General features: G+C 38.1%; 1 pseudogene; it reads right to left on the bottom strand.

Moving 5' to 3' along the window:
* LOC109084355 overlaps nt 1-21,796 on the bottom strand; it is a 150,902-nt pseudogene that overhangs the window by 42,646 nt on the left and 86,460 nt on the right.

Genomic DNA, 21,796 nt, shown 5'->3' with positions numbered 1-21,796 from the left:
GAAGTTGCCTATCCCTGCTGTAAAGCATGTCTGTGAGTGTCAAAATCGTGATTAAAATCGAAATTGCAAAATTGATCAAAAAATCGTGATAGGTTTTTTTTGTCCATATCGCACAGCCCTAATTTTAATATATGAATACAAATAATTCATCAAATCATTTTGAGGTATTTCTATTCTGTGTAGAAAGTTTAAAGAGTGCAATAGTGCAGAATCAGACTATTTTAGATTTTTTCATATATAATTATTTTGTTCTATATGTATAATCAAAGCTTTTTGTTGAACCTGGTCTTGTACACTTTTTTTCTTATCTTACAAAAGTTACATGTGTTAACACATTAACTCAGATAAAAATGTTAAATTAATCAATGATTAATAAGGTTATGTGAATCTCTTGACAGCCCTTGTTTTTATTGAATAAAAAGATACACTACTATTCAAACGCATTAATATATATATATATATATATATATATATATATATATATACTGTATATATATAACAAATATTTTCAGTATTGATAAAAATCTAAAAATGTTTCATGTGCACCAAATTAGCATATCAGAGAGATTTCTGAAAGATCATGTGACATTAAAGACTGGAGTAATGGCTTCTGAAAATTCAGCTTTGCTATCACATCATATTTTTGATCAAATAAATACAGCCTTGGTGCGCATAACTTTTTTTCAAAAGCATTAAAAAATCTTACGGAACCCAATTTTTTGAACGGTAGTGTATTTGACGCAATGATGTATAGATGTTGCAAACAAATGTTGATGGAGCAAATCCATATGGAAGAATGCGCAGAAAAGAGACAATAGAATACCCACAGCAATACACTGCATTTCTGCCTGTGGTTCAAAAAGTTCATTAACCTTAAATCATTTACATTTGGAGTGAAAGGGCCTTTAGGTCAGGATCTGAACCCAAGTAAGCTCATGTGCAAAACAAAAACTGCCCCACTACAGTATCACACTTCATCCGTACACTGAAAACTTCGTAGTTGCTTTTCCTTGGCTGTCTTTGTTTTGCCTAAGGCACAAGTAAGCCAGGACAACACTGGTGCCCCTTCAGAAAATAGGTGCATGATGCTCCTGCAGGGCCTTCTCTCAACTTCTAGAACTTTCTGCTGTATTAATTGGTAACCCCTATTGGGTTTGCATTGCCTAGTGCTGCGTACATCTGAGGTGAATGCTGAGACTAAGAAAATGCAAGCTTTATCTTCGAACAGTTGTGCACATTGCTCTGACAAAGTGAAATGTCAACTTGATGTATTGGCCATTTGTTCAATCATCATGCAAAACCCCATGGCCATGTGACATTCGGTGGCTTCGCCTTCGTTTGCTTGAATCTGCCAGGTTTCCTTCACGATACAACATTAGGGGAGCTTAACCTCCAATAAAACAGACTCAATGTGGGATTTTCTAGCTTGCGCTCTTTTAACGCCCAGACATTCAAAAACCCATATGATGACAACGATAAATGAAAGCTTCAAGCTCGTGCAGCATGTTCCTGCATCACAGCGAGCAGAGGCTCATCATAGATGCATGGTTTGTGCAAAATAATGGCCTTCAGCATGTCCTACAGAAGTGCACGGAGGAGAGAGAGCGAATGAGAGAGAGAGAGAGATGCGGATACAAGGAGAGTGGATATGAGTGATATAATCCTCTTTTATGCCTGCTGAACAGAGCAGGAAATTGTCAATGCAAATTAAATGATTAGGGGTGAACATCTCCAAGAATAACCTATGCATCAGAAAGCAGGTAGCTCATCTCTCTCTCTCTCTCCCACATCCTCCTCTGGTCCAGGATGCCTCATCAACCAGTTGGGATTTCAGCCATGAATATTCAACAGCAGGGAGGGCAAAAACACAAGCTACCAGTTCCCATTTCTAAACACGGGTGTCTGGTGCTGTAGCAGGCATGAGATCAGGCTACTTTTGTGGTGGCATGAAATCAAAGAGAAACTGCTCCACCGTTTGAACCAAATGTTTCAGGTGACATGGTAGACTGAATTTATCTGTGCCAAAACTTGAAGGAGAAGCAAGTGTGGCTTTTGAATCACTAGTGAAGTGTCTAATGCTAGTAATGTATCCACACGGTTTATTTTATTCCACTGTTAAGCGCTTGTTAAGTGATGAGATTAGCATTACGTGTCATTAACGATGGCACATATAATGTGAAATATGCATAAATAAGAAAATATTTGCAGGACAAAATCAACATCTGCTTAATGGACAGTTAAAAATAAAAAAACAGGGTGCTTTAGTAATGTTTCTACATCATTAAACGTGATTGTAGAACAAAAATCTGTCATGAGTTCTACTTGCCTATGATGAACAATTTTGAATCAGGAACCAACATACTATAAAATGGTGATTCTCAACCGGTTTTGTTTCAGGACATTGCACATCAAATGGCGACCCAACATAGAACCAAAATGTTTTAATGTACAATTAAGCATCGAGCACATGGGGGGAGGGGGGGGGGGGGGGGGGATGCTCTTGCTCTGAATATCACAGCAATGATAATATTCAGTCCATTACTCAATGTGACATTCCATTTAGACATCATTTCAAAAAACAAGAGATGCGTCCCAATACTTATACTTTTGTACTACAGAATTCTGCACCATTTTATGTGATAAAATATGATTAGCTTGTCAAAACTAAAAAATGTAAAAAAGAAGTACTTCTAAAAGACCCTGATAATATAATCTAACTACATTTAACCAGAAAACAAAGTATAGAATACACTTCAGCGGATGGGCTATTAGACTCTGATGGTAGATGACAAAATAATCTTCTAAAATTCATTCACTAGACCAGGGCCACTGTGCTGCAGAGTTTAGCTCCAACCCTAAGCAAACACACACCTGCCTGTAGCTTTATAGTGATTTTGAAGACATTGATTTGCTTGTTCAGGTATGTTTGATTAGGGTTAGAGCTAAACTCTGCAGGACAGTGGCCCTCCAGGACCGAAGTTGCCCAGCCCTGCACGAGACAGTAGAGTACATAGTGCAAAATGCAAAGTGCGTATTTGCGACTCAACTAAAAAGTTAACAGGGCAATTTAAATTGCAGATGCAATATTACCAATTATTTTGTCCAGTTTTGCCCCAATGAAAAAAAAACATTCCCAAACAAAGCCAAAGCAGAACCATTTCAAGTCTCTGAGCAACGTAGTACTGCCGTTTTCTCCCTGAATGAATCACTGGCTTTGAACAAATCATTTGAGAGAATGATTCAATGATTCAATGACCGTTAACTTGTTTTGTTCCTGAATGAACCACAGTTTTTGAACAAATCTTATAATCATATATATTCATTTAAATTGCACATGTAGTTTAATTGTCTTACCTGTGACAAGGAAAGTACATCGGCCAGCTCCTGCTTCGTTTTTGATGTCACAAGTGTATGCGCCATAGCCCTCGCGATTGAGGGCCCTTACGTGGTATTCTGTCTCATCCCGAGTGTCCAACTGGCCCACTGTCAGCAGTCTGGTGCCCAGCTTCCATTCATAATCCAGTACTTTTGAGGGGTGGGCACGTAAGACCCTGCAGCTCAGTGAGAATGGCCGGCCCAGACCCTGCCTGATCTCTGTATACACCGGCTCCACCGCGGGAGGATCTGAAAAAGGACGCACATTCTCATCAGACACAAATCACGTATTTACACCAGTGTCTACCCAAGTCAATAAATCCAATACAATTGAGAAACCTGGTAATTTGGAGATATGAGAAATAAAACAGTGTTAAAATAAAGATTCAATCTCAAAATCAACACTTTTTTATGGTATAAAAGTGTGACAGGAACCACAAAAGTTGCTTCTCAAAGACTTCTCAAAAAGCAGTCATTTAGGTTGTGTTTTTGTGCTACTGTTGTACAGACATCACAGATGAATTTGAAAGTTTTACACTCATTGCGAAGCAGCAAAACAGCAGCAAAAAAGAAAAAAATGCTGAATCATCTGCTCATAAGACGGTGACCTGTCATGAATCAGTGATTCATGGTGTTGGGAGCCAACACGCGCACATACACCATGATGCACACCATCAGAGAGCACAGCCTCGGGAGAGCATCATCAAATGTAACATGATGTCCTTAGAAGGGAGCTGGCATCTGCACAGCGTTTGCACTTTTTCTGTCGAATTTGGAGAATCTTCCCATTACTGTAGTGCACAGCACTTCTATTAATGTCAGCTGAGAGTCATGCACTCTTACAGAAAGAGTTTGATGCACAGAATTCACACAACACATTCATCTTTAACTTCTCCATCACATACATACTGCACCACTTCTGTGTAAACTGCAATACACATTTATAATTTGGACATTTTCAGTGGCCCCAAAAGGTAAATTTCAAACAAATTAACAAAACGGCAACAAATGACGCTATACTGCAATAACATCTTGAATTTGACCATTTTTCTTGAAATTTTATCATCTGTATAGTTATCTAGGATGTCTTCAGTAGATGAATGAATGGAACAGTATAGGCAATACAGAGATGCGGTCCAGTAATTCAGACTATTCACACTTCACTGTGTGCTACACAAAGTACCCTTCCATCTCAAGCCCACAGTGGCTATCATTTGCAGCAGGCTCATCTCAGTCCAATTTCCCATACTCACATAGAACAGCACATATTTTTCACTGTCTAAAAGTGATGGAAATCAAAAAGGAAAGCAAACTTACTGTACCAGACATAGACCTTATCTATGCTTCTTATAGTTTTAAAAACACTGAAATTTAGAATTTAGTAGACAAAGTCTACTAGTGTACTTTAGCACTTTATTGCCTTTTTTTTTTGATGATGAGGACAGTGAATCGGAGAGTGAAGGAAAGGCATGTGGGCAAGGCTGTTGGAAAGGTAGTCTAGATTATTCCAGCTCATGAAGTTGGTAGAGAAAATGACATCTGATCTGAACATAGTTTGCTGAATTGATGTGCAGAATATAGTAGTAACAATGAATAAGCATGTCCAAACTCGTATTGTATATAAAAATGATGCATGCACTGTAAATGGATTTTTATACACTTATTAAAATACTACATGCTATACACACTATATATATATAAAAAAAAACAATTTGCTGAGTCAACTTAAAAAACTTTGTTACCCCATTGCCTTAAATTTTTTGTTATCTTAATTTTTTTTTTCAACTTTCAGATTAGTTGCGGGCCAATAAAGAAATGGCAAAATCTCAAAATAATTTTTTACAAAAAACAAGTAAAGTCCACAAAAAAAAAAAAAAAAAACCCACACTGAAACACAAGAAATCATACTGATGGACATGTTCATTAGATTTTACACAAGCTTATTTAGTTGTGCTTTACAGCAAAAAAAGGCAAACATACTAAATTGTCAGTTAATCTTTTTATACAAGCTAACAATAAAAAATTTAATAAATAAAATAAAATACCCTTATTAAGCCATTTTTAAGGTTCCGAATATTGTTTTGGGAGTCTCCTACAATAGGTTTACATGCATGGAAGCTCAAAAAATGCTATCGTTTTCTCAAAATATGCATCTAATGTCACTTCATTTTCCAACAATTCTCAAATAATTAGTTCAAAGCAGCTCTGAGATTCAGTCACTCTAAAACCCTTCTTTCCATGAGCTTACTCTGCTCTGATTGGTCAGATGGCCCAGTCTGTTGTGATTGGTCTACCATGTAGAACGCATGTCAGAAACGATATGCCCATTGCCATAGTTCCGTATTTTGAATGCTCAATAGAAAACATAAAAATCTGTTATTTATCATACTTATATATTGTGATTCAGTGGAGCCAGCTGGTCAAAATAAACTGGTTACTGAGCCATCTTTCAAGAGCAAGTGAGATTAGAGAAACAATCTTCAGTAAAATGATGGGAACACAAAAAAAGATTGGGATTGTACTGCTGTGGTACAGTGGAAAAAATTAATTTTAACCACTGAATCTCTGCAGCCTCAACTTTCGGAAGTGAAAATACATTTTTTTTTTAACTTTCACAGTGTAGGACACAGCATCTTCTCGACATAATGTTAACCACACAAACAAGCTACACTGTAGTGCAGTGGAGAGTGTGGGTTAAGTTGTTTGTGGCCGATTTGCAGATTGTTTACATTCGCATACAGCTACATTACACACAAAAGTAATAGTCTAAATGGCCTAATAATAGGGGCACTTTAAATAAATAATAATAAAAGAGCAAAATATGAGCATTTTCTCTAGTGTTCACACAGTAAAAAAAAAAAAAAAACCCTATGCTTTCTGAGTTGAAATAAACATCATTTTGTTAGGGAATGAGAGAAGGAAAAAGAAAGAGAATAAGTGGACTGAATCATGTATTATGAAATAACAAGAACAAGCTTTAGCAATCATGACATTTAGAGCAAGTCTTTCTAAAAACAGTGGTTTGTTCACTTTGTTTCCCCTCTCAAAATGGCAAACATTCTGTGCAATATAATATCTCTTACAGCTGAGGTCAACAGTTCAATATCTACAACGACTTTATTCAGGCAATGATGCGAGCCCGGACCCACCGCATTTTGTCATTCTGAATTTCACGGCTGAGTTTCCCAAACTGAACCAATTCCTGCTGACATGTTGCCAATGGATGAGGCTTTGATAGACTAGTCATGGCGGTTATCGCGCTGTCAGACAGGTGACGGCGAGCAACAGTGTGTATTTGCAAATCGATTTTCAGCAATATGGGGAGAACAGGAAAATACATTTGCTGAAATGGGATCAATTGTGTATGCAAGTGGAAAGAAAAAAAAAACAGATAAATGACTTGTTGAAACATTGCAACAAGAGGTGAAGAACAGTGCCAAATTGCTAATAAATGTACTGTACATTGCACAATATGGTAGCAAACTGAATGTGTACACATTTTAATAACAGCTGTGTATCATATTGACTCACTGCATGGCAACAAGCTGTTATTGAGTAAAAGCTTTATGTGTTTTTCAGCAATATATATAGCTGCAGCATGTCTGAAGACTACATGAATTGAATTTTCAAGCCATTTACATATAATCTAGTGAATTTATGTTCAATGAAGTTTTATTTTATTTATGGAGTTTATCCATTATAAATGGGCTGGATCATGAAAAGTGTGTGTGACAGTACATTCCAGAATGAAGGCCAAATTTTTAATAATGAATATTATTATAATGGTTATAATTATAATCTAATCAACATATAGGGTACAAAAATATGACCCAATCAATATGGCAAAAAAAACAAAACAACAACAACAAAAAACATTTAAACATATTTTAAACTATGGCCAAAATAGATATTAATATATATATATAAAGCAATTAAAAATACATATTTGCCCTACATATATTTCAGTCCAAGAAAATACATTTATGTCACATTTAAAGGAAGATTTTATTTGTTGTCTGAGCAAGTCATTAAATTTTTAATTAAAGATTAATCAAAATACTCTTTTGTTCAGAATACCATTCAGTGATGAATCATTTACAACAAGACAAGGACTGTGTATTAAGAAAGAAAATAGGGTCAATTTGGATTTCATGTTCAAACAAACATGATTTTAACCATGGATTTCTTAATTTATATGATGTCAAATGGGAAGAGAACCCAGGTGGCAGAACAGGTGGCAATTAGCAAGAGGTGATTTCTTTCACCTGATTTTTCCCTGAACTAAAAACCAAAAACAAAATCAAGTCAAACCAAGTACAAACCAGATTTCAAAAAAGTTGGGACACTGTACAGATTGTGAGTATGGAATAATTTACAAATCTCATAAACTTATATTTTTGTGATGGAGAGACTTTGAAAATATCTATCATCACGAGTTTCACTGGTAATGTTAGTGCAAATGTGTTGGTTTATTCGTTCTCTTTTTAATTGTATTTATTTACTTAAACTTGTCTCTAAATCATGCATATAATAAGAGTCAAAAGACAAGAGATTTTTATTTAAATGGTATGTTCCAATTTGGGAAGAGCGGGAAAAAAGATGTATTTAAGATGGCCGCCACTAGAAGTTGGGGATGAACAGATAGAGAGCTTGGACATGATTGTGGTGCTGTGTAGCAAGGGAAACTCCAGCCTCGATGTTGTAGAGGGGAGTTGGTACTGTTTTTAGTACTTGCAGTTCTAGTTTTAGACTGCTTTATTACAATCTTTGCTTTAAGCTCTTATAAATATTTATTTGCCTATTTTGCACACCTGCTTAAATAAATCACCCTTTGGACCCCAGCTTCGCTAGTGATCCTCCTTGTGACTGCTTGGGTCGTTATCACAATTTTATTCACAATAGAATATAGATAACATATCAAATGTTGAAAGTGAGACATTTTGAAATGTCATGCCAAATATTGGCTCATTTTGGATTTCATGAGAGCTACACATTCCAAAAAAGTTGGGACAGGTAGCAATAAGAGGCCGGAAAAGTTAAATGTACATATAAGGAACAGCTGAAGGATAATTTTGCAACTTATTAGGTCAATTGGCAACATGATTGGGTATAAAAAGAGCCTCTCAGAGTGGCAGTGTCTCTCAGAAGTCAAGATGGGCAGAGGATCACCAATTCCCCCAATGCTGCGGCGAAAACTAGTGGAGCAATATCAGAAAGGAGTTTCTCAGAGAAAAATTGCAAAGAGTTTGAAGTTATCATCATCTACAGTTATCATCTATAATATCATCCAAAGATTCAGAGAATCTACAACAACACATACACAAAAGCTACAAGGCCGGAAAACCATACTGGATGCCCGTGATCTTCGGGCCCTTAGACAGCACTGCATCACATACAGGAATGCTACTGTAATGGAAATCACAACATGGGCTCGGGAATACTTCCAGAAAACATTGTCGGTGAACACAATCCACCGTGCCATTCGCTGTTGCCAGCTAAAACTCTATAGGTCAAAAAAGAAGCCATATCTAAACATGATCCAGAAGCGCAGGCGTTTTCTCTTGGCCAAGGCTCATTTAAAATGGACTGTGGCAAAGTGGAAAACTGTTCTGTGGTCAGACGAATCAAAATTTGAAGTTCTTTTTGGAAAACTGGGACGCCATGTCATCCGGAATAAAAAAGGACAAGGACAACCCAAGTTGTTATCAGCGCTCAGTTCAGAAGCCTGCATCTCTGATGTTGTGGGGTTAGCCTGCATCTCTGATGCTATGGGGTTGCATGAGTGTGTGTGGCATGGGCAGCTTACACATCTGGAAAGGCATCATCAATGCAAAGGTATATCCAAGTTCTAGAACAACATATGCTCCCATCCAGACGTCGTCTCTTTCAGGGAAGACCTTGCATTTTCCAACATGACAATGCCAGACCACATACTGCATCAATTACAACACCATGGCTGCCTAGAAGAAGGATCTGGGTAATGAAATGGCCAGCCTGCAGTCCAGATCTTTCACCCCCATAGAAAACATTTGGCGCATCATAAAGAGGAAGATGCGACAAAGAAGACCTAAGACAGTTGAGCAACTAGAAGCTTGTATTAGACAAGAATGGGACAACATTCCTATTCCTAAACTTGAGCAACTTGTCTCCTCAGTCCCCAGACATTTGCAGACTGTTATAAAAAAGAGGGGATGCCACACAGTGGTAAACATGGCCTTGTCCCAACTTTTTTGAGATGTGTTGATGCCATGAAATTTAAAATCAACTTATTTTACCCTTAAAATGATAAATTTTCTCAGTTTAAACATTTGATATTTCATCTGTTGTATTCTGAATAAAATATAGAAATTTGAAACTTCCACATCATTGCATTGTGTTTTTATTCACAATTTGTACAGTGTCCCAACTTTTTTGGAATCGGGTTTGTAGTTAGAACTACTGTCTGGCACAGTCGCCTTAAAAGACTTCTGAATAATTTGTATCAGTTTCTGCATTGTTATTAAGGCTCTTAATTGCTCATATATGACTGTTTAGCAGCACAAAAACATTTGTTTCTGATCTGTGTGAGAAATTGTCATGTAACACTATGTCTTACAGCCATATCACCCCACTGAAGCTAAGCAGGGTTGAGCCTGGTTAGTACCTGGATGGGAGACCTCCTAGGAAAACTAGGTTGCTGTTGGAAGAGGTGTTAGTGAGGCCAGCAGGGGTTGCTCACCCTGTGGTCTGCGTGGGTCCTAACGCCCCAGTATAGTGACGGGAACACTATACTGTCAAAAAACACAGTCTATCGGATGAGACTTTAAAACCGAGGCCCTGACTCTCTGTGGTCATTAAAAATCCCATGGCACTTCTCGTAAAGAGTAGGGGTGTAACCCGGTGTCCTGGCCAAATTGCCCCCTGGCCTTTGTCAATCATGGCCTCCTAATAATCCCCAACCACTTGATTGGTTCTATGACTCTCTCTCCTCTCCACCTGTAGCTGGTGTGTGGTGAGCGCACTGGCGCCGTTGTCCTGTGGCTGCCGTCGCATCATCTAAGTGGATGCTGCACACTAGTGGGGGTTGAGGAGAGACCCCTCCCACATGATTGTAAAGTGCTTTGGGTGTACAACAATACACAATAAAGCACTATATAAATGCATCATTCATTCATTCATTCACATTATGACAAAAGGCTTATGTATAGATGAGAGTGATAAAACCTATTAATTAACAAGTCCCTACAGGACCCTCTTTATAAATCTGTGTCCAGTATTAACTAAAGCAATAATGTAGTTTTTTGTTCTATTTTGGTAAATTTCTTAGGGGACTAAAAGCTGGGCTTGATGCATGAATTGTGATAGTACTTTGAATTGCATTCAGGACTTTTGCATGAGCATACTCTCTTTTTCATAAATGAATACTATTGGGAATAAATTAGTTCTCTGCTAATTAGGCTGGCAGCCAGTTTCGAATGCCATGCTAAGCGAACATCGAGTATGGAACATTGGTATTGTGTCATCCGAGGAGAGGAATATTCTTCTATTCTCCAGCGCTTATCCTAGTTCCACACCACTAATCAGGATGCCAATTTCATCCCTTCATAATGAGGACCAACACTGCTCTTATATTCCACATCAGAATCCCTATTTGCATATGAGCTGTCCCAGTGTTTTGTCACTTTGAATAAGCATCCATCGACCAAAAAAACTCTTGTAGCAGCTTCTCAAAGGCTACATCAGTTCTACTTAGACCTCGTCCAAGTTGCAATTACTTATCGCTGTACCCAGATGGAATCTGTTGGCATTTATTGGATTTTCTGCACTTGTTTTAGTAAAAATTATCTAAATGGATTTAAACATGGTAAAATGTTGAGAATACTATACTTATTTGTAGCATAAAATGTCATCAAATTAGTCAAACTGTTTAATAAATAAACATGCAGAGTTGGGCAAGACACTCAAAAAAAATTGCAGTACATTATATATTACAAGTTAACGGAAAAAGGTAGCTTGCTACATTAAAGATAAATAAAGTATACACATGTAGGCCTATACATGTGTTCAAAAGTTTGGGATCAGACATTTTTATTTATTTAGAAAGAATGAAAGAAATTAATACATTTATTCTGCAAAAAAAATAAATTAAATTTATCAAAAGTGACAGTAAAAGACATTTATATGTTACAAAAGATTTCAAATAAATGCTATTTTTCAATAAATGCTCTAACCATTAATCAAAGATTCTTGAAAAAAAAAATCACAGTTTCAGAGTGTATCGTGTTGTGCTAAAGCGGAAGGAGTATTATCCAAAAATAGTCTTTTAATTATAAATCCACAAGGAATACAGACAGGTAAATCGCAGCAGCAAACGTAGCGCGCGCACACACATTGGGAACCCAAATAACCGGCCACAACTGAACAGAACAGGAAGTATAAATAAGGAGACTAATGAATGAGTGACAGCTGCAAATCATAAGTAACCATAGAAACAAATCAGGACTAATAGGAAACTAGGGCAACAGAATTAAACAGGGCAGGTGAACAGGAAGAAAGAGAAACAACAAAAAGTCCATAGACCCAGGTGGAGCAGAACAGATGGAAAGTCAGGGTGACACCAGAGGTCCAGAGGGCCAAGGTGGAGCTGGCGGCTCATGCGAGCGAGGTGGAGACGGGGACCCGGAAGACAGCGGTGGAGCCGGAGCGACTGAGCAGAACGGTAGAGCTGGAGGAAATGAGGAGGCAGACAGAGCCAGAGGGATGGAGGGATGAGGCGAAGCTGGAGAAGTGGATTCCTGTAGCAAAGGAAGGTCGACAACTGACTAAGGCGGAGCCAGAGGGATGAGGGAGCCCAGTGGAGCCAGTAGGATGATGGGCCATAGTGGAGACATGAGAGCAAGGAGCCAAGGCACCAAGGACCGAGGTGGAGTCCGGACTCGAAGGCAAATGGCAGAGACAGGGAATCCTCACTCCTAGGCAGAGCTGGAGACTGGAAGCCCTGAGATGAATCAGAACCCCCCCCGATAGCGCTGACTGAGGATGAGCTGAGTGACTGACAGGAACGCGCGGAGACAGGACTGAGGAACTGGCTGGTTTTTGGAGAAGAGGCAGGAGAGGGAATCTGGGTGGAACCAGTGGAGACCCTGGAGATTCAGGGCTGGGCAAAACCAATGGAGACTCAGGAGACATAGGAAACTCAGGAGATTTGGGTATTCCCTCCCCAAACTAGTCAATTAAATCTACATCAAAGATGTCCATAAGTTCCTCTAAATATTTCACAGAGGCCACCTCCAAGCCGTCAATATCACTTGGTAAATTGTTGCGACAGTCAAATCTATGAAAAAACAAACGTTGCCGGCTCGAGCACTTGGTAAATTGTTGCGACAGTCAAATCTATGAAAAAACAAACAACCAAACAAAAAAAAAAAAACAGCAAACCTATTCACTTTAATGGCCGGTTATAAATAAATACATAAATGAACTGATAATGTGACTTCAATGATTCCAGCTGGTTCAACTGATTCATTGAAAAGAACCACTCAAAGAAGAGTCATACATTTTTGAATCTATGATTGCTTGTTCTTATTCTAAACATCCATCATAGAATACTGTACACACAAGTTCTTATTACTGAAATATTCTAAATAATGTTGCAGCAACACAACTCGCTACTTATAAAATAGAACTGTTTCACTACTGAAAACTACATGATTAAGAATATAGCGTCACTTCCACCTTACTAGCAGATTGACTAATTTCAGTGACACTACTGCTGATCACTGTGGTGGAGGATGTGTGGAACTTTGTGAATGACACTCATTCTGATTCAGTGAGGAAAAAACCTGCTTGTGAACGAGAATCTTCTCGAGGAGTTTCTTCTTTTACCCCTGCAGCTTTGAGAATGTGAAGAGGAGAAGGTGGGTTGTTACTGTCAGGGTTTAACTGCAATTATCCCTTCATTAAAATATATTAGATCATTAATAATCAGTCAGCCTTGCCACATTTAGATGCAATTAAATCTTACTTCAGTCCAAGGTGTTGGGAGTCCAAGGTGCACAGCAGTCATATTCATCATGTCTGCTTAACTAACATGACGATATAAGAATCCATCATCAAAATCTAATCTCATGGCAGAATTAACAGTCCCACCTCCTCTCTGATAAAAAAGAACCCCCCACCAACAATTCTACAAATAGAAGCTCCTGTAACTGCAAGCCAGGCTTTTTCCACTGTGAGACCGAGAAGACTTGTAGTGTTAAAAAAAAGTCACATCCTAATGAGAAAGATTAGAACACCACTCCTGAGGAAATGACAATATAAGCTCACTTGATGCCCTCTCTATTTCTCCCCCTCTTTTTGTTATTGTTTCCCTCCTTTTTTTGGTCTAGTCCCCCATCAAACACGTGAGCAACGACGAGAGTGCCAATTGACCTTTACAGCTGGCAGCTGTTTGCCTCCTGCAAAAATCGTATGTTATAAGGTTACAATTCTGTCACAGTCATTGGTTTTGTGGCAATCATTGTCCATCTTGCATGAATCAGTGTGCGCTTAATTATGGATGGGTAGTTTTTGCTGGTACATGATCTGAAAATGAATTCAATTAACCCCCGACTGGCGAACGTTGGCCATGTTGTGTGGTAGGTGGGGCACCCGTGTCAACACTTGACAAGTGACAGGAGATAATTGGGTTCAAGTGCATTAAAAATACTCCAGTTGTACTTGCATTTGGTCTGGACACTAGATATTTGACTCACTTTTTTGAAAAGTCAGACCTCTGCTTCCAGTTATTTTTTGTGCCCATTATAAAAATGCAGTTATTTCTGGACCGAACACTGAATTGCACATAATTGCATCAGACATGCAGAGATTGTATAAAGGGACAGCCATATTACAGCAGACCTTGACACAGTGACAGTGGACAGAGGAAGTTCTCATAGTGGCCCTGGCATGGCCAAATGTTTTTTTATTGAAACGGACATTACAAACGATTGAATATAATTATTTTCAATATCAGAATTATCAGGAATATTACAGGCCAGTTAGTGTAGGTGCAAACTACTTGGCCATGATTTGAGAAAGTTGGGTGTATTTTGATACATGATTCATTTACGGCTTAGGTCATTGGGCCAAAAAATAAATTAACAAATATATAAACTAGGCTGCTAAAATAAACCAACATTTTATGACAGTTCAAAATAAATCAACAAATAAATAAATAATAAATAAATAAATAATAAAAAAATAAAAAAAAAAAAAATAAAATTCCACCGCTTGATTTTTTTTTTTTTCACTAAATATTGTGACTTACTTTCAACTTTTGTTTCTCGCAACAGCCACTTTATATTTCATGACTTTATCTTTAATAATTGCAACTATTTCTCACAATTGTGATTTTTTGATCTCCCAGTGTTACTTTATATTTCCCAGTATGACTTAATATCTCGCAATTGGGAATATGTCTCAGTGTGCTGAGAAATAAATTGTGACTTAATTTCTCTTCATTTTATATATCACCTTTATATATCACAGTGGGACCAAATTTCTTAGTTTAAACTTAATTTCTATTTATTACATTTTTCTCTGAGATTTGCTTCAGCACTGAGCCAGAGTGTTTACACTTTTAGGAGAAATTAATCTACAAATGATTACTAATATCTATTTCTGCAAACAAGCTGTGAGAAAAGTATTTGAATATCAAAGAAATTACACACTTCACCTTTAAACCAGAGTCAACAATAGTCCAGATGATGAGCAAGGAAGATTTAATCTCAAATCTTGGACACAGAATCATCATGCAAATTATGGTCTGTTGCTCTTCAGATGCCCTCAGGCGGTTCATTTTCAACCTAGCATTTCATCAGAGCAGGAGTTCAAGGTCAGGGGCAGTCAGCTTGTGCGCTGGAGCAAGTTGTGATTTTTGAGGAGCAATTAAACCAAATGCTAACAGAAGGCTGAGATGTATGTGGAAAGGATGACGCTGGGGTTGTCTTGTTAACATCAGAGCCATGAACAGAGACATCTATAGAGATCAAACTCATCCTTCATGATAAAAAGATAAAGCAAATGTATATATTGCAGCTTTTGGACAGGTTGAATGGCTGTCACTAAACTAAGGAAATGTAATCATGGAGACACATTCATACAGCAGTCACATGACATATAGAGCTGTTTAAGCTATTCACAAGCACTTCATTTCACACTAAATAGTCCCATTTTATTGACCACCATTTGACCCCCGAATCGCACATTAGGTAAAGCCAGTCCCCCCCCTCCAAAAAAAATAAATATAGCAGAGGAAAAAAAAAAAATGGGTTGTGAAAATTAGACATGATTTAAGACCTATACAGAGTACAACTGATTGAACAACTGTATGTATGTCCTTCACAGTCAATCTATAAAAATAATTAATAAATATTTGCATTGCTTTAAATATGGTATTTATAGTCCATAGAGCAGCTCTGGGTAACAGATCAATAGATAGATAGACAGACAGACAGACAGACAGATAGATCAAACCAAAGTAATAGTCTAGATGGATGCATATACTGTTCAGAAATGAGCTTCAACTGTTCAGCTTTTAAATTTTTCCAGAAATGATATTATCCTGATTAAATGCTGATGTAAAAAGGCGAAAATCCAAGGGGTAAGTTAGCAGATGGCCTTCAGGCATTAACCTCTGCACTAGTTGTTCTGTGACGCAAGGGCAGAGTTTCATTTTATTACCAATATAACAAAGTAATGCAGATTTGAAGCGCTCTGACAGAGTGAAATCCAGGGCAATCTCTCTGATGGACAACAAAACCCCTCCTCGCTTACTCTCACAAAAACATGCTCACTCTGTACACTCGCCATACTTTCTCTTGCCCTGTCATCATTCCGCCTTTCCATCTTTTCCTCCCTCACTCTTTCAGCATCTGTCTTCATCCCATCTTTCTTCTCTCTCTCTCTCTTTCTCTCTCCGTCTCTCTCTCTCTCTGTCTGTCTCCACCCCCGCAGTTCTAGTGCTTGCTGCAGAAACCCATTCAGCTGTCACAGACATAAGCAGACATTATCCACTGCCATATATTTGTGCCTTGGACTTCTACAAGTAATGACTGCAGCATTAGGATTACCTCTGGACCCCCCCCTCGACTATTTAACTGCAATCATTCTGTCTGTGACGGAGGGGGAGGAAGCGGCCTTTATCACACAGGGAGAGATGACATAAGTTAGAGTAGTGGAGAATGAGTCATCAAATACAGTTACTCTTTCTGAGTGGCTAATGTTTAAGCTAGCTGGGCTAACATTCAGGAAATGATGGCTTTGCTAAAGAGCTTGTATCTGTCATTAGACTACTACTAACGGGGAGACATGCAACATATATGGCCTGCTTCAATGGAGATTTGGAAAATGTGATTAAAGGGACAGTTCTCACAAAATTGAAAATTCTGTTCGCTTAATCACTCTCATGTCATTTGACTTTATTTTGTTTTGTGGTATTTAAAAAGTGAAATGAGAATTTTTTTTTTCAATGTACTTGGGGAGCTTTCAAGTTTCAAAAAAGAGGAAATGAACCACAAAAGTGGTCCACACAACCTTGCTTTATTCCAGATCTTCTCAATCATACAATGGTTTTGAGAGAGAAACAGACTCCAGTGAGCTGTTGACATAAGAACCGCTGTGACTGGATCAGTGAATCATTCAATTTGGTTTGGTGAACTGAATCAGTTGATTCAATGAAAAGATCTTACTCAGAAGTATGTTTCATTCACAAATAAGACATCACTACTCCTCTCATAAACACATTGAAGGGAGCTAGGGTGAGATGTTTAATGAATAATAACTTCAATGAAATAATAACCTCACTTAAAGTCCTTGTATATCCAAACTGCTACAATACGTACAACAACCAAGGTAATAACACTTTACCAAATTCGTGTTTATCTGTTTCGGATAAAATGACGACATTTTGTAGCACCACTCGCTGGATATTTCACATTAAAAAAGTGTGAAACATTCAAAAATCAATGTAATATAATTTCACAGAAATTCTGCAATAGATGCACATTTTTCCTATGAGTCTAAGTTGCTTTTATAATACTTTTCCCAGCACTTTTTATGTCCTTTTTTGAAGCTTAATAAGTCTCCATTTATTATAATGACTAGTATAAGTTCTTCCAAATATCTCTGTTTGTGTTCCTCAGAAGAGATTAAGTGAAAAATGAAACGCATGAAAATTCTCATGTTTGGGTAAAGTATATGCAAATTTCTAAAGGACAAAAGTGCTGCTGTCTGCATAAAAACAAAAATCAAACTGCCAAGACTGTGATCTGTACTTCACTGAAGAGTAGAGTTTTGAATTATCATTCTGATGGCCCCAAAAGCAGGTGACAATTGACATGCATTTGCCTCACCAAGAAAATGATTCGATTTCCAAAACAAGATTTCATTTTATGTAGAGATAATAATAATAATAATCCTAGAGCAAAGTATGAAGGGGTTTTTTTAAGCAAATTTCCATGAGACAGTCTACAGCACTTACGAGATCTTGTGTTCATTAGTTTTTCACTAAGCCAGCGCAATATGCAAAGGTCAGGATTATTTGATTCACCTAAATAGGACATAATGATCACACATGCTGAATTCATAGTAAGGTGTACACAAAAAACAAAGCTCAGGGAGACCGGGCAATTACAGAGAAACAAAATAACAGCAGTGAATCGTGACTATACAACAAAATCACTGACTCAGAGCACAACAGGAAACACACAAAGGCTATTTCAGACCAATCTGGCCCTCTAGACAAAAAGAGATTCTGAAGGCATTAGAGATGAAAAATGCTGACACAAGATTGTATTGTGAAGTGTTATTTAAAATTCAAGAATGATTTTTTTGTGGATCCATACAGTTTTAGCAATTATATCTTGAAGTGCTGAGCGCTTTTCAGCCGACGCTACATTGTGTGCCTCCAAGCATACGTTTTCAATGAAATCTGTCTTCTAGTAGAATGCACTGTTAATTAAGGCATACACAGAGGTCATTTAAACTATTTATTTATTTTTTTCAATGGAAAAGTACAAAATGTGTTTAAGTGCGTGAATTGCCCTGAAATGCATTTCTTTTACAAAGCAGACCTTTCATGCCATACAGTACATGTAAGAGCAGTGGTTAAGAAAAATACTATCGACAAAGCCAATTGGATAAAGGACTACATACAATCTGTCTTGGGAAGGACTTCACATGTCCATTAGCGTGCAAGTTATTAACAAGATGAAAGGAGCATTATGGAAAATAACAGATCTTTCTGACATCTATAAAATGCCAGATACTTAATTAAAATCTCTTCAGATACTTTAAGTGAAGTGTACGCAATGCATCTCATTTGTATTATGACTATAATTTGATATTCTATGAAATCATGAACTGTAGGGGAGAGTAAGGAATGTATCCATAGCCAGAAGATGTTTTTTTTTCACTTCCTGCATAAATTAAATGATCATTGTCACTTACATCTGACCCTCTCACGTGCCTGTATTTTTCGAGTCAAACTGAGTCAAAGTCCTCTTCAGTAATTCATTCATGCTATGCTATGATAATATGGAATGCATTACATTGCATTAACCTCCACACCAGTGCTAATTGAATCTGTGAGTCTTAATGAAACACGCAGGCAAGAAAAGATCAGCATTGTGCATCGCTCTCACCAAGGTTGTCTGTAATTACAATTACTGATGCTTTTTTCATTTATTTCTACAGAAAATTAATGGGTTTGCCAATCAACCACGAGAGAAATGTATGTTCTAGCCTAAATGTAATTAGGTCCAGCTAAAGTGCATGAGCAACAAACACGTCCATTACTTACACAGCACTATGAGCTCCACAATGGCCTCTCGGGGTTTGACGTTGAAGCCATTGTACTGGCTGGTTTGGCAGCGGTACAGTGCCGGCCATCTCGCGGGAGACATTGACGACAAGCGCGCTGCGGCAGAACTCCATCATAACTTTCTGTTTGCATGTTTCCATCCGGCATGGTGTGCTTCTTTATCAGCATGGGACCAGAGGATGATGGGTTTTGGGTTTGCCAGAGACCAGCACTGCAGCCTTACTGTGCGCCCTCCTGAGTGACTAAAGGGACTTTTCTCTCGTGGGACGGTCCAGGTTGGGGCTGAGAACTAGAAGAGAGCAGATGATGATCACAATGATCATATCATATGAGCTAAATATCACAGTGCATCATTTTTACTGTACCAAACATGTTATGTAAAAAACACAAGGCCTTAAAGAAATGGTCCGGGGTCCAATACAAGTCAATGATGAATACAAATAATGATGATTACAAGAAGAAGAAAATACATACACACTACAAATGTTTTGTATACTACACTACTCAAAAAAAAGTGGGATCGGGAAGATTTTTATGTTTTAGTGTCTTATTATCGCCAAGGCCCGCACCAACAATATATTCTGAAAATATTTGACAGAGTTTGGTTCCCAAAATGCTATAAATTCATTTTGATCGTTAATTTGAGTGTACACATTGTGTTTCTTTACCAAGAAACTGGACAGGATGAAACATCGCCATAGCATCTTTAGGTTATTTAAAGAACATTTAATTTCAGATCGCCACGGCCAGAGTTAAGATTTCGAGATTATTTATGAAACATCATTTGTATGTATTAGATTTCCCGCAAAATGACAACATACTGAATACCTTGAGTAGTTTTGTTTAGTTTTCAAAATGCCAATAAATCCCACTGATAGAATATGAATGTTATATTTTTCATCTTGAACTGTTGAAAATGACACCAATATAGAACAGGGAATCCTAAATCACCTGCCTTGCCTCTGGCCTTGGTCATACTAATCTTCTCTACAGTTGTAATACCGGACCGTTTTTTTTATATAATACCCAACCTCCGTACAGTTAGTCAGGTCATCGACTCCCAGACAATTAAGTGATGTATCTTGAGCATAGCTTCAGCGTGTTTAGTGTAGTGTTGTCGCTTGCCGTCCGCGTGCATGTGAGCCAACACTCTAAGATCACAGCTTTACAACAACATTCCCGTTAGACTACAGAAATTCCAAATTCATGACATTTCCTCTTACAATCCAATTTTCACAAAAAGGAACCATTCATGTGCGTTGCCTTGTTTGAGCACGTTCCTTTAGCGGCTGAGGACCGGATGGGCTGTATTCAACCACAAAACAGTAAAAATGGCATTATTATTATAACAAAGTCAACGTACCTATCAGCCCCCCTGACAAGCTCACGCAAGACCTATTCGCGATTCCATTAATGTAACGGAGTATGCGGAGTTGATACAGTGACTATAAGGCGATGTGTTATTGAAATGCCGATCTCACGGACCTGAGGAAGGAGACCTACCGGAACAGAGTGGAGGCGAGATTTACTGCGCTCAGGTACTATTAATGGCCAGAACAAGAATCGGTGTTTACTGAGTTGAGATGTGCGCATGACATGACGATGTATATATCATGCTGTACTTGTTGTTGATCCCACCGTAGATGAGGAAAACTATTGGGTTTGCTTCGGGGTAAGTACAATAGAGCGACGCGTTAGTGCTAGATCCCTCTGCTGCTTGAATGAATGGGCCCACACGTTGAAATGTGCTATGAATTGGTTGTTACTGTTAACAGTGAGTGGCATGCTGCGCTGTGTAATGGTTGATGCTGGGATACATCCATCTGCAGCGACAGGAGACTGGTGTTTCGTCGTGGGTTAGAACAGGAAAGGAGAAGAAACATGAAACTAATAACACTCGTGTGAGCATCGCCTATTGTGCGTAAAAATTAAAAATGGTATCTTTTTCCAAATAACAGCTCAGATTAGCAACGGTAATGATTTTGGCACGAGCACCGGGCCTCAGCCTTTTCTTTTTAATTGCCGTTTTATCGACGTTTTGGAACCAAACTCTTCATTGTTACAATTTGAACTAAGTATATAAATACAACGTATTTGCCAGTGGGGACTTAACTGTCAAGGTGACAAACTCCTAAATAAACTGTTATGCGAGGTAATTAGTCAAGAACCTACTATTCGCGTACTATAAGGTTGTGGCTCGCAGTAGCTATCTAACAAGACATCTGATCAGCCACCAGGTGTCAGGTAACAACGTTTATCGGCTGGTGTGTCACAGTCTAGACACGCCCCTCCACTTCAATTGTTATTGCAGCCATCCATAGCATACAGGAAGAAGCCTAAAGGTTTATGTTCTTCATGCCTAGTCAGACATAATGGAATAAGACTACAGTCTCAGCTCACATGCAAACAAGGGTCGTGTCACCTCTCCTTCTGAGTATCCTAGCAAAGACATTGTGCGAAGTTTACAAGGTTACCGGCTTTTATCTCTGTTGCGATTGTCATAAACAAAAGGACTGAATTTTTCAAGTTCACAGACTCGGTTGTAAGATAGTTCGACATAAAGACTTTAGTTCACTATGT

Source organism: Cyprinus carpio, chromosome A17 (assembly GCF_018340385.1).
Source record: "Cyprinus carpio isolate SPL01 chromosome A17, ASM1834038v1, whole genome shotgun sequence".
NCBI classification, from domain to species: domain Eukaryota; kingdom Metazoa; phylum Chordata; class Actinopteri; order Cypriniformes; family Cyprinidae; genus Cyprinus; species Cyprinus carpio.
Note: the sequence above shows the minus strand (reverse complement) of the source record. Positions and strands in the feature narration are given on the sequence as shown.